This window comes from Danio aesculapii, chromosome 20, assembly GCF_903798145.1.
Source record: "Danio aesculapii chromosome 20, fDanAes4.1, whole genome shotgun sequence".
NCBI classification, from domain to species: Eukaryota; Metazoa; Chordata; class Actinopteri; order Cypriniformes; family Danionidae; genus Danio; species Danio aesculapii.
This window is the reverse complement of record NC_079454.1, coordinates 20,634,603-20,649,819: the sequence shown is the minus strand read 5'-3', so window position 1 is coordinate 20,649,819 and position 15,217 is coordinate 20,634,603. Positions and strand designations below refer to the sequence as shown.

At 38.2% G+C, this 15,217-nt stretch overlaps 1 pseudogene; it reads right to left on the bottom strand.

Annotated features, from left to right (window-relative positions):
- LOC130247980 (uncharacterized) overlaps positions 1-14,551 on the bottom strand; it is a 62,892-nt pseudogene extending 48,341 nt beyond the window's left edge.
- Between the last annotated feature and the right edge of the window lie 666 nt (positions 14,552-15,217).

Genomic DNA, 15,217 nt, shown 5'->3' with positions numbered 1-15,217 from the left:
TTAAGGATGATGGAGGCCACTGTGCTCATTTAAACTTTCAGAGCAGAGGAATTTTTTCTGTAACCTTCCCCAGCCTTGTGTCTACAAACAAGTCCTTTGTCTGCATGCTTGGTTTGTGCTTTGACATGCACTATCAACCCTGGGACCTTATATAGACAGGTGTATGCCTTTTCAAATTGTGTCCAATCAATTGAATTTACCACAGGTGAACTCAAATTAAGCTGCTGAAACATCTCAAGAATGATCAGTGGAAACAGAATATACCTGAGCTCATATTAAAGCTTCACGGTGCAATCAGATCTTTCCAGTTCATAAATGTATTGTTCAGGATGATTTGTCAAGCTTGATCATGAATCGCACACCACTATCAGGTTTATAGGTGATCCTTTAGTTCAAAATACTTTTTACTCTGTGACATTTATGAAATGTAGTGCAGAAAAAAGTACCGTGATTTGTTCTAATAGTGAAGAAAAAATATCCTAAAATAAAAGAATAAAAATACTTCTCAGTAGATCACTGCTTTGAAGTGGATCATGTAGCCATATAGTGTGTATCAGGGATATAGTGTAATTTTTGCTCAAACAGCAACATTACAATGCAAAAAAGCCTCTTTAAAACATAATTTGGCATCTTTTCTATGAAATCAAATGCTTTTCTCTGTCTCTTTGCAGCGAAATAACAATTAATAAATGATCCTTTCTGTAAATTCATCTCAGGAAACTGTTCTTGCTAATCAGATCTGACATGACTTGAACCTCCCTAATCCAGATCCCAAATGTTCCCGCTTCCTGCAGTTTACTTTCCCCAGAGAAACTGAACAAACCTTGTCCAAACTTGCCGCCATAAGTCTCGACAAATCCCCTCCAGAAGTACAAATTCCCACAAGGCCTGTAAAGCTTCAGCTGTTACTGTGTGAAAAAAAAACATTTTAGAAAAGTCCTTCAGAAAGACACACAATGACAGTGTAATGAAACAAGAAACATCAAGCAGCTAGTGCACTAGTACAGCTTCATAGGTGAAAAAAAAAATGAATAACTCAAGAGTGAATACAGAACAGAGAACAATTTATTTTGATTTTGTTTTATGTTGTGAAATCCAGCTACAAGATTCATTGTTTAAAAGAATGCGTTGCGATGGCAGTGATGCAGCTGAAGTGGAGGTTGTCCAATCATCTACTGTATGGCTCACTGAGTTACTTACTGCCTGTGTATTATATGGCAGCACTGCACTGCAGCCTGTCTACCATAGGAAATAGAAATGGACTGCTGCGCTCTGGTTTATACCTCATGTCAATAGCTGAATCTATGAGACTGTCCTGTAAGGGGAATCAACTATGTTTATGGTTTGTGAGCTCTTGCACGTTTAGTTCTTTATGCAGAATGTTGGGAAAGCAATGCTTATATTAATATAGAGTACATTTATTTGCATTAATACCAGTGTTGGGCACGTTCCTTTAAAATAGTAATTAGTTACTAATTACTTCTCACAAATAGTAAATGAGTTAGTAACTGAGATTATAAAAGTAACTAATTACCAGGGAAAGTAACTATTGCATTACTTTAAAGGGAAAATGAAGCACTCAGTCAAGTTTACATTATTTTGTACATTGGATTCCACTTTAATGTAAATATATTTTTTAAAAAATTTGATTAAATGTAACCATTTAGAAGGAAACAGCATGTTTTATTATAGCTTTTAGACCTAGGGCACCGCCATCTTGGAATTTCTCTGTGTCTGACGTCACGGGGTTGGTTCCGTTCCCTCAGCTGAACAGATACAGTGGAAGTAATGGACTGAACACGGAGACTGTAAAGCGTAATTTAACCCAATGCGTAAAGTTGTGGATGTGGAGCTGGTGCAAATACAAGCATCAGACGTGTGTCTTATATAAAAATATATATTTATTCTATTTTTCTTTTTTTCTCTTTTAATTACGATCATTTGATGTGCTTTGACTCACTCCCTGTATTACGACTGCATGTCTGGGTTTCAACCATGGTTTCAACAAGGTCTGCTATTGACGTAATGGAGGCGGGTACTTTCACTTTTTTGACTACTACAGCTGCTCACCTCTGTTTGTGTTTAAACCAAACTAAGATCGGTGCCATTTTTCACATGTTAGGTTTTTATCCTCCATACATGTTGAGAGATCGAGTCTCCGTGTTTCAGTCCTTTACAATTATGGTTGAAACCCAGACAGACAGTCAGGCAGCGTAATACAGAGAGTGAGTCAAAGCACATCAAATGATCGGTAATTGAAAGGAAAAAAAGACAAATTGAATAAATATATATATTTTTATATTAGACCCACATCTGATGGTTGTATTTGCACCAGCTCCAGGTCACGCATTGGGTTAAAATAGGCATTACAGTCTCCGTGTTCAGTCCATTACTTCCACTGTATCTGTTCAGCTGAGGGAACAGAACCAACCCCATGATGTCAGACACAGAGACCTTCCAAGATGGCGGCACCCTACTGTAGGTCTAAAAGCAATAGTAAAGCATGCTGTTTTCTTCTAAATGGTTACAATAATCGAGTTTTTAAATGTATTTTCATTAAAGTGGAATCCAGTGTACAAATAATGTAAACTTGAGTTTGCTTGTGTGCACACACACACACACACACACACACACACACACACACACACACACACACAGGATTTGCAAACTGGAGTGAGCAAAAGGGGCGGGCTCAAGCCAGTTTACAAGGGACTCTGCAATCTGACGTGAGGCACAGCTCGGTGCTGCCTCAGCTCGCTTCCTACACTGTAATTGAGCAGGAAATATGCAAAATACAGTGATTTGAATTAAAAAAATGATTGAAATCATATACAGAAATTGCATTTGTGGCAGATGAGTCTTTGCTGACGTCTAGTGTTCTCCAGCCCCGGTGCCAAGACTGCAGCTCTGCACAAGAAGTTTGGCCATAGGAGAAATGGTCCTGCCCAACTGAGCCTGGTTTCTCTCAAGGTTTTTTATCCTTCACTTTCGCCAATGGGTGAAGTTTTTCCCTCGCCGATGTTGTCACTGGCTTGCATAGTTCGGGACTTGTAGAGCTTCCCACCAATGGATTGCTCTTTAGTGTTTGGACTCTCAGTAGTGAATATTAAACCACACTGAACTGAACTGAACTGAACTTAAACTCTGAAAATTGAACTGACATTGTATTCAATTTACTATAATCTTCTATGTGAAGCTGCTTTGACAAAATCTACATTGCGCAATACAAATGAAGATAAATTGAATTGAACTGAATAATCACTGGTTGGTTATGTGTCCTGCCCACACCCGGTAATGGCGTTGTAACGGGGCAATCAGTACTTCATTTGATTACTTGTTACTGAAAAAGTAGCGCTGTTAGTAACGTTATTCCCATCACTGAGGAGAGTCTTAAAAACCCTTTTGTGTGAAGAACTACTTTCTTCTGCCATGGATTTGGTATCTGCAGATGAGATGACTGTCTAAACAGCAAAATCCAGTTCAAAATCATCACTTTAGAACTAGTTTTTTAAATTATTCCCTTGCCTAATGTATTGCATTATAATGTCTTAGTGATGACAAAACAGAGGATCTTGCTTCACAGCTGAATGGCATAAAACATCAGACGTTCACAGAGTTTTGATTGTATTTCTCTGCTGCATCCCCTTTATCCTGATAATAGCCCAAGCAAAGCAAGCACCTTAGATTATTGTACTTTGAATAGAGTAATACAAAATGTAAAAGAGATGGAGCTTTACTTATAGTGTGATTTACCTTTTCTGTATTGAATTTGTTTATCAATAGTTTAAAATGTCTAACCCAGGCTTATTCTGAAAACGTACCGCTATATACATTTCTGCAGAGAGGAAAATACATCCCAGGAGGTAAGTTTTTTAACAGTTTTTGTTTTCATGAATCCACCAAAGGCTGCAGTGTACATTTTTTGAGATCTCAGATTTCTCTCACGAGTGCCATTCTTGCCTGCTGTTCTTGCGTAAATCCACCAGAGGCTGCTGTCGACTGACTGACCAATTGACTGACCTCATTTGACTGACCTCATCTCATTTGATCCACTGATGCTTTTGAAAGGTTAATGGATACATTCATTTAGTTGTTGTGGAGTAAATTTATTCATCTTTACATGGTGTGTGGCTTAACTTTCTGAATTGTAGAGCTCATGAAAACATCAATAATTACCAGGATCAGATGCTAACTGCTGTTTTATTAATGCTACACTTGAGTAATGTCTTTTTGTTATTGACATGAAAACACGTTTGCATATTCATCTAAATGCCACTCTTCCACTAACACTATACCATTTCTCAGGTATTTCAAACTTATTTTTACCCCCAAACAAAGACTGAAAAAGCTTTTGGCTATGAGTATTAGATCCTTTAAGGTGCTTCTGTCACTAAAAGACTCCAAGTTTCACTCTCTCCCTGTCCTATATCTATAGGAGAAACTGCAGGTCACATAAATCAGCACTGACTTGCATTGAACTTGTACCAAACTTTCAGCCTGAGATGATAAAGGGCAAACAGAAGAAAAGGGTCCACCACTGTCCTCATGAGCTTTATATCATCGCCATCTGTCAGATCTCACTGATGACTCTGCATATCAGCTTCAGCAGCGGTCATTCACCCGTTAACCATGGACGAACACATTTGCCCTTCTTTACTGGATCATTGCAGATTTCTCCTTTCTTTCATCCTCAGTCTCTAGTACTATCAATATCTGTTAGTATTCACTAAAAGTTTTACTAAAAGTCATCCATGTATGCAAGTGCAATAATATAGGATGTTTTTTTAGGGTTTACAGCTAAAACAAGTTGAAAATAAGCTTGTGTTGAAGCTGTTGTGGAAGCGGAGTTTTGTTAACTGGAGTGCCGCTGTCGTCAGCTACCTGTCTGTTCTGTTTTAGTCAAGCATTTATCAGCAAAATAGCCACAGAACATTGGCACCATGTTGGCAGAGAACCTGAAGAGCTCAGTGAGACAAACAACATGCTTTTTTTTATTGCAAACACCTAATATCCCCAGCTGAATAGTGTCTGCGTCTAAAGAGGACCAAACATGGAAATAATGTCATCGATCAGCAAATTATGATTCGCTTTCTTTTGTGCAATAAAAGAAGATAATTTAAAGAATGTTTCAGCTGCTGTTGTCCATTTTGTTTTATTTTATTTTATATATCTGCAAAAGTTTTTTGTACAGCTAAAACTACAACTATATCACGAAAAAAATCGTTATTAAAGGGCACCTATGATGAAAATCATCTTTTGTAAGCTGTTTGGACAGAACTGTGTGTAGGTATAGTGTTTTCACTGTAATATTGGAGTGATATAAACACAACAAGTCTCTTTTTTTTAAAAGTCGTTAAAATAGGACCCAAATCCCAGTGATTTTGAGGTCCAACTGCAACGTGACGTAGGAGTGTGGTTTCCCTGCCCTTCAAATTGACTGACAGTCATCATGTTTCTATAATAACATGTATATATTTGTTACAACCCTCTGTGATTTTTTTAAGTTTAAAATGTTTTTAAAACAGAGCATGTTTGTAATAAAAACAGAAAAATTGCTATCTAATTCTTAACCACTATAATCACCGCCGCATGGTGTCAGCAAATGGCAATATGTGTGTATGTGTACTGCAAATGGCATTTGTGTGAGACTCATCGTTTCAGAAAGGCTTAAAAAAACTCCACCACAAATACATGAAACAAAATTACATGGCATTTTTGACTAATTAGCTGTATTTCCACTTCATCCGAGTCTGTCTCTGTCTAAGCATGTTGAGAAGCAGACACACTCCTGGGAACGGTGGTCAGGGAGAAGAAGCTCATTTGCATTTAAAGCCACAGGCTACAAAAACAGCTACAATGTACTCAAGACACCAAATAGGTATATTCTGAAGGCTATAATAAATTATATTTTGAGCTGAAATTTTACAGACACATTCTGGAGACACCAAAGGCTTATCTTTCATCTTGTAAAAAGGCGCAAAATAGGTGGGCAAAATTTTTCATTAAAATAAAACTAAAATCTTTGAGTTGGCATTGCTAAGAACTTAATTTGGACAACTTTAAACTTGATTTTCTCAATATTGAACATTTTAACCCATTGTAGGTATTTAAACAGTTGTAAAAATAAACATACCACAACTAAATTACCAGAATTTAAAATTAAAATAACAAGAAAAATAAATAAATAAGTAATAAATAATCTGAAAGTACTGGTTACATTTGCCATTTAGAAACAAGATCCTCAGCAATTTATATTTTGAACCCTAGTAGCTTTCCCTGAAATAGTTTTAGTATATTTGTAATATCTTTTTTGTCTTGTGCACATAAGAAATAACTATAAATGATTGTGAATAAATAATGGTATAATATTCTGGCTTAACAAAACTTATAGCATCATCTCCAACCCATTTAATAAAGTTTAAAAGCCAAACTTGATAGTAATTAATGCAATTTAATATCTGGTCATAATTAATTTTTTCTGCAAGCCAGGAAATCATGCTAATAGTGCTGCTTTAGCACCCAAGACAATGCAATGTTTTCTTTTAATACAATCTAGCGTAGTTTCATTAAGTGTACGTATTCATCACCAGAGGATACACATAACTATACAGGGAAAAACCTGTGGGTAAAGTTAAACTCCAAGACTACTAAAACAGAATGATGAAATAACAATAAACATGTATTAATTTCACTTTAGCTCTCGGGATTGCAACTTTTCCCACAACCTTGTAATTAAACTTCCATCAACACCTGCAGATTTGCAAGAGTACAATTCCCAACACCTGCCTTCCTGAATTTAAGAAAAACACCTGGCTAAATAAAATCCCTCAGGAAAGAAAAAAACAAAAAAGAGCTGAAGAAGATCAATGTAAATAGGCTAAAGAAGATGACGAATGAGTTGTCCATTAAGGACTCAGATGTGTTGAGCTGCTTGTCTTCTTCATTTTTCCAGAAAGCCCTGCAGCAGCTGCTGCTTTAAGACATGCATTTCTCTCTATTATATTCATACATGCTACTCGTTCAATACAGGTAATGCAGTACGTTCAGTGCAGCTGAACGTAGAAAGATTGATTTCAGGATGCATACAGGACTTTTATCAGGATCATTTATCACATGATGAAAGATGTTGTTCGTAATGTTTTCCACTCCTCACAGATGAACATATTTGATTCAAGGTTACATCATAATTGCTACGTTTTTATCATTTCACCTTTTTAATCTAATACAGTGTAACCATAGCAAAATATTTTTATTAAAATATTTCATTTTTAAGTGTTCTGTGAATGACTTTAATCTTAACACTTAAGCTATGGTCACATTGGGCTTTGTGTGTGCGAAATTCTGTCGTATGGCGCTGCGAAAAGGGGCAGGATTAAACAAGATGATTAGACATTAAAAAGCCAGCGATTTGCTCCATGTTTTAAATTTCTGTCCAGAGAGGTGCTGTTTTGATCCTCCATTGGTCTCACGCAGGCAAATGATGCGATTTCGCAGGTCAGAGTTCACCAAGCTTGAACTTTGCACCGCAGCGACATGCGAAACTTGACGCATGACCTTGCGTTTCCGGTCTGACGCATTCGCGTGCGTATGAATGGAGGTCTATGGGAGGAAAAGCCCAGTGTGACCGCAGCTTTAGTTGTGTAATACAATATACTATTATGGTATATTAGCAACACACTCCCACATAATTAGCCATTATCATCTAATTGTAGCCATACATAACTGTTCTTATAATCTGTTCTTCATTATAACTGCAAAAAGTGGCTCGATTAGAAATGTAGTTGTACACCATCATGCTGATTTATTTTTTAGACCTTCGGCTAGGCATGGTCTGCTATAAGATGATGGTATGATAACCTTGGTTAAAAATATCACGGTTTCACAGTGTTTTGATCAATGCTCTAAGTTCTTTTTTTAATGTCAGGGTGAAAAACCTTTTCCCCATTGAACACAATATATTTTATATTAAGAAAGATTTAAAATATTTTGGAGCAGTAAACATGTCAGGCTAAATAATTTAAATAAATCATTGTCTTCATTATTTTCAAGAACACAACTTGAAAAGGCATATTTGGAGATCTATCTTTTTTAGATGTTTCCTGAATCATGGCCTGGCCAGTAGCTTTTGATGTGGAGCATCCTTTTCTGCTGGAGAAACTGTTGCCCTAAAAAACTAAATAAAACAGTCATAAAAAAACACTGACTGTTGAGATGTGTGACTCATCCAATGGCTTGAAATAACTCCACAACAAATACACCAAATAATCATTGGGAAAGTTCTTACTGTGATATTGCTCACAAACGTGACGTGAGATCTGCTTCCTTCATGTCTGTCACTGTGCTGTTAATGTGACACAGCCGAGGTGGAGACTGAGGCACACTCTGACAGGCATGTGGGAACGGTGGGTGGGAGAACTAGTATTAAATGCACAGGCAACAAAAACATCTACATTGTGTTCAAACGAGAATAACCAATATTCTGAAAGCTGAAACAATTAATCTGATGGGTGTTTTGATCTGAAACTTTACAGACACATTCTGGAGACACAAAAGACTTATCTTAAATCTTGAAAAAGGGATGAAATAGGTACCCTTTAAAAGTGGTTAACATCCCATGTCTACCTTTGGCATACTATAGCTTAAACCACTGTTGTTAAATAGCCTCTCCTACAATACTAAGAAATAGTCATATAATAAAACGGTTCAACAACACTTCATAGGACAGACTATTCTGATTTAGAGCCAAACTAAACATAAAATCAAGCCAAGAACCAGTTCCAAATCTGTTCAGTAAACTACTGTGCATTATTCCAAGTATTCATCAGTGGTGTAAAGTAACTAAATACAAATTGTCAACTTACTGTAGTTGAGTAGTTTTTCTCAGGAATTGTAATTTACTGAGTAGTTTTAAAAACTTGTACTTTTACTTTCCCTTGAGTAAAGTTTTAGTGCAGTATTGACACTTTTACTCCACTACTTTACTTCAACCCGCAGTCACTACTTTATTTTTTCTTGTCTATGGGGATTAGAAAAATCTGTCTTGTTATTGCTGTCCAATCAAATCGCACATAGAATGTAAATCGCCTCATAATGAACTACTTGAAGACATGGGTGATTTATAATTGCAACAAACTGTTTGGAAGCATTAAAAGTGTCCAAGATGATACCCAAAATCTTTCAAGAGACTGTTTAGATGCATGTCACTGATGAGAAGATAACGGTTGTTGTTGTACCCCAACATCATGGGATGTTGAATTTTGTTTGGAAATGAAAATCGGGTTGATGTCAGAACCTAACGTCAGGCCGACGTCAATGTAAAACCTCCAACCTAAAATCAACCAAATATCAATGTCTAATGATGTTACAGCTTGACGTTGTGTGGATTATACCCCTATGATGTCTATCAGACGTTGGATGTTTGTTGCCATATCTGACGAATAAATGTCAGTATTTGATGTCAGTTTGATGTTGCATTTTGGTCACTTTCTAATACAACCTAAAATCAACTAAACATCAACGTCATTTGACATTGTTATTGGTGATCAACATAACGTTGTGCTAGGGCTCTGGCTAGACATTGAATTTTGGTCACCTGACATCACACCTTAAATCTAACCTAATATTAATGTCTTATGACATTGTGTGCCTGCTGGGCAATAACTAAATGCACTACAGAATGTTGCGTTTACACACATCCACAAATTACATGTGAATCCATCGGCTTTTTACAGCGTAATACTCACTACTCATGAGTACTTTTGAAAGGTCTACTTTTTACTTATATTTTAAGTAATATTTACAACAGATACTTTTACTCTACTTGGACTACATTTTTAGGCAAGTAATACTACTTTTACTTAAGTTTGATTTTTCAGTACTCTTTCCACCACTGGTATTCATGCAATAAAAAGCTTTGCTTGCTTTTCGTTTATTAACATGTTGTTGAAATCCATCTAAATGGATATAGACATTCCTTTCATCATCCCCTAACAGGTTAATTGATAATGTTCAATCTGGAAAATTCCTGTACTCTGAACCATTTTACTGTCTATTGTCTGCTGGAGAATCAACCGGCACAAAGCAGAGAATGCCAAAGCCAACAAAATGTTATGCCTGTCGAACAAAAAGAATCAGAGCAATCCAGAAATATCAGACAGGGCCAGCTGGCCTGTTGACATCCACTGGCTTCTTCCATCTGTCAACATGTAAGCTCTTATTATGCTAATATGCTGGAGCTCTTTAAGTGAAACATTACTTTTTATGCCAAGAGCTTTTATTCTGCTAAACCCTTAGTCAGCGGAGAGGTCAGCATTTTTAAATAAGCTGTCCACATTTCATTTAACGTAGGTAAAGGAAATGGGAAAGGTCCATCAATGCAAGGCCATCAACGTTTAACAAAGTCCATTGATTCTCTTGTCTATTTAAAGACTCTTGTACTGCCTGGAATAATTAGATTTTCTCCTTTAATCTTCCTTTTACTTCATTGAAATTATTCTTCACAAAATGATATAGCTTGTATGCAGTTTTTTATGTTTAAGTACTAATGTTAGAGAGACAGTTTTATTCAAAATTGTGTCCAATAATTACTGATAACATTGAACAGAAGATATTTAAAAATTCCGTAACATTTTAAATTCATTCCTTCATTTTCTTTTCAGCTTAGTCCCTTTATTAATCTGGGGTCGCCACAGTGGAATGAACCGCCAACTTATCCAACATATGTTTTACACAGCGAATGCCCTTCCAGCTGCAATCCATCACTGGGAAATGTCCATACACACTCATTCACACACATACACTACTGACAATTTAGCTTACCCAATTTACTTATAGCATGTCTTTGGACTTGTGGGGGAAACCGGAGCACCCACAGGAAACCCACGCGATCACAGGGAGAACATGCAAACTCCACACAGAAATACCAACTGATCCAGCTGAGGCTCGAACAAGCGACCTTTTTGCTGCGATTGTGCTTCCCACTGTGCCACCGCATCGCCATAACCTTTTACAATAAGGTTTTATTTATTTAAAATAGGTAGCTACATATTAGGTAACATTCATAAATTTTTTTTTGATTTAGTCCCTTATTTATCAGGGGTCGCCGCAGCGGAAAGAACCGCCAACTATTCCAGCATATGTTTAATACTGCAGATGCCCTTTTGGCCGCAACCCATTACTGGGAAACACCCATACACTTTTGGACTCACAAAGACACTCATACACTACAGCCAATTTAGTTAATCCAATTCACCTATAGCACGTCTTTGGACTGTAGGGGAAACCGGAGCAACTGGAGGAAGCCCACACCAACACAGGGAGAACATGCAAACTCCACACAGAAATGCCAGTTGGCCGAGCTGGGACTCGAATCAGCGACCTTCTTGCTGTGAGGTGACAGAGCTAACCACTGAGCCACCGTTAACATATTAGTTAACATAAGGTAACATTTGTAAGGTAATTTAAAAAAATGTAAGGTATTAAATTTAAGTTAATAAAGGGTGCTTTCACACCTGCCTTATTTAGTTCGGTTGAATCGCACTAGAGTTCGTTTTCCCTCTTGGTGCAGTTCGTTTGGGCAGGTGTGAATAATAATAATAATAATACATTTTATTTATAATGCGCTTTTCTCAGTCCCAAAGCGCTAACAGAGAGACAAGGCAAACAAAGCAGAATAATAAAAACAGTCAAAAAAATAAAAAGACCAAAATATGAACTATTAATACAATTGGATGATAAAATTAACAAAAATAATCAATCTAAGTTAAAAGCAACGGTAAAAAGGTGAGTCTTAAGGAGTTTCTTAAAACATTCCAGAGAAACAGCATTCCTGATGCTGGTGGGTAGGCCATTCCATAACTTAGGCGCACTGTACGAAAAAGCATGACCACCCATAGTCTTCAGTTTACAGCGTGGCTGATACAGCAAGATTGCAGATGAAGAATGAAGACTGCGGGTGGGAGTGGCCAGAGTTACCAGGTCACAAATGTAATCAGGTGCTAGCCCATGCACTGCTTTCTATGTTAAAATCAGAGTCTTAAAATCAATACGTGATTTAACTTGAAGCCAGTGAAGTTGCTGAAGTACAGGAGTGATATGGTGGCGCGAGGAAGTATGTGTTAAAACCCGTGCAGCAGAATTTTGAATGTACTGTAAATGTCTCAGAGAGCTTGCTGGTAGGCCCCCGAAGAGTGAGTTACAGAAGTCAAGGCGTGATGTAATAAAGGCATGGATAAGCCTTTCCGCATCAGGCCGTGATAAAAAAAAGTCTAATCCGTGCAATGTTACGTAGGTGAAAGAAGGCTATTTTAGTCAAGTGTTTGGGTGTAAGTTAAAACTAAGCTGTGCATCAAAAAGCACCCCAAGGTTGCGCACCTGGGTAGAGGGAGACACTTGAAGATGACCAACCGAGAGTTTAAAATCATTACACTGGTTAACATTGGTAGGAGTGCCAATTAGTAGAACCTCTGTTTTAGAACTGTTTAATTTGAGGAAATTTGGATTCATCCAGACTTTAACTTCCAGTAAACAGGCAGATAAAACTGACGTGGCAGAGGTGAGATCAGGGCAAGCACTGATGTAAATCTGTGTGTCATCAGCATAGCAGCCAAATTTATGCATGATCTGTCCAAGAGGCAACATGTAGATACTAAATAGGAGTGGGCCAAGGACAGATCCTTGGGGAACACCCTGGTGCAGTGGGATAGTCTTAGATCTATGACCACCCAAACTGACAAACTGTGAACGGTCAGTGAGATAAGACACAAACCAGCTAAACACCGTACCAGATATACCAATCCACTTATTAAGCCTGTCCAGCAATATCTTGTGACAGATGGTACCAAAAGCTGCAGTCAGATCTGAGAAAACTAAGATGCTACATGCCCCAGAGTCCGCAGTTAAAAGAAGGTCATTGACAACTCTAACTAAGGCAGTTTCAGTGTCCCAATCTAAAACCAGACTGAAATTTCTCAGATAAACTGTTTGTTTGAAGATGGTTTTGTAGTTGGCACACCACCACACGCTCAAGGACTTTAGCCAAGAATGGAAGATTTGAGATCTGCCGATAATTAGACAACAGCGAAATGTCACTGCCAGGTTTTTGAGAACTGGAGTTACAGCAGCCATCTTCAGAACAGGTGAAACAAACCCACTACTGAGGGAGGCATAAACAATGGCAGTGATGTGGGGCTCAAAAACAGACACAGAGTGCTTCAAGACAGTCGTAGGAAGTGGATAGAGTATACAGGTGGTAGAATTCATTGACAGTACAAGATGTATAATAAAATCAGAGTCAACCGTGTTAAAAGTTGAGAAACCAGAGACAGGAAGGACGGAGGGAAACAACTCAACAGGGACAGAAGTGTGATTATAGGCAATAGAGTTGAATATGTCATTAATTTTATCTGTAAAGAATTTAAGAAACTCATTGCATCGTTCAATAGTCGGGAGGTCTGAGTTACAAGAGGGTTTGATCAGATTGTTGACTGTATGAAATAGAACTCTGGAATTAGAACTATTACTACATATGGTTCTTGAATAAAACTCCCTTTTTGCGGCTGTAAGAGCATCGCGATAGTTATTTTGGTGCTGATCAAACAAAAGTTTATGCACTAGGAGACCAGATTTAATGTACTTCCGCTCCAACTGCCTGCCAACAGCTTTCATTTTACGAAGATTGTGTGTATACCACGGAGATAATCTTTTAAATGTAACAATACGACTTCTCATGGGAGCAATGTCATCCAATAAACACTTGAAAACAAGATTGTACTGGTCGACAGATGGCATAACAGATAATCCACCAGTTATTTGCCTGAGTTGATCATGGTCAATTTTTCCAAGTTGCCTAAAGAAAATAGTGCGCCCACTGGCAATCTGAGTGGCGGGTAGAGTGAGATTGAAAGTGAGGAGTTTATGGTCACTAATCGAAACTTCAGCCCCTGCAAGTGAATTAATAATCACTCCAGAGGAGCAAACCAAGTCCAGTGTGTGACTATGTTTATGCGTCGGAAAATGAACATGCTGAATGAAGTTAAAACAGTCTAAAATGTCCATAAAACATGAAGCATGGACACAGTTCATATTGTCAACATGAAAATTCAGGTCACCAGTTGGAAGAATAGCAGAGCAGTGTGCGCTGGCGAGCGTTAACAACTCAGAAAATTCTGAGAAAAAGTCAATATTGAGTTTGGGTGGACAATAGAGGTTTAAAATCAGGACATGGGATGGACCAGATATTTTAAACACTAAACATTCAAAGGTGGGGAAGAAGGGCAGTGTTACTGCAGATACAGCCACGTCCGATCGGAAAACGACAGCCAAGCCACCACCCCGGCCGGTGGAGCAAGGCCGCTCAAGGTATTTATAGCCAGGTAAAGTACACATATACAACACCGCGATGGAAGATGATGATAATCCACATACCTGTTAGACCAGACCATGTTAATTGTACCAGCAGGGTGTAACGTTGCTTGGAGATTCCGGCGAGAGCCTCTGTGGCTGTATCTTGGGCGACATATAAGTCGTAACGAGCGTAGAGTGGACAGCACATCAGTATCAGGAAACGAAGTGTGTTCAAAATTGTACAGTTCATTGGCAGAATAGGTGATCATATTAAAATCCAGGCGACCAATAAAGGTCGTGACGAGTGCTCCAATAAAATCCAGGATAAAAGCATAGGAGCATAGCCGCGTGCTAGCAAAACAGATGCTAAAAGGAGCATAAGGAATACCTGGTGGCAAAAGCAGTAAAGTTCCAGCTCCGATCAAATGTCACGATGCAGTCACGATAAAATATGACTGAAACCACAGTCGCGAAAAGTAAGCGCTCTATTCACAGGAGCTGCATAATTTGCATAACCTGGCGGAGAAGCGGCAGCCAGGTTGCGCCAGCGTCCTCTCACACCACACCCTAGTACAATGTAGCTATCTCACTCGAGTGTGCACCAAAAGCGGACCTAAAAAAGTGTACTGAGCCCTACTTGAAGAGGTGGTCTCAGTATACTTTAAAACAAACCCTGAAGCGGCTTATAATCTGAACTAAAACAGACCCAACCGCAAAATGTACTGCGCCTTTTTGGACTAATGCAGCTAACTTAGGCCGATGCGCTGTGCATTATGGAATGTGGAGGAACATTTGTTGACAGCACTTTACCAATAGAGAGAGAGAGAGAGAAAGACATTACCTGATGGATCGTTGGTAATATTTCCGCAAGATG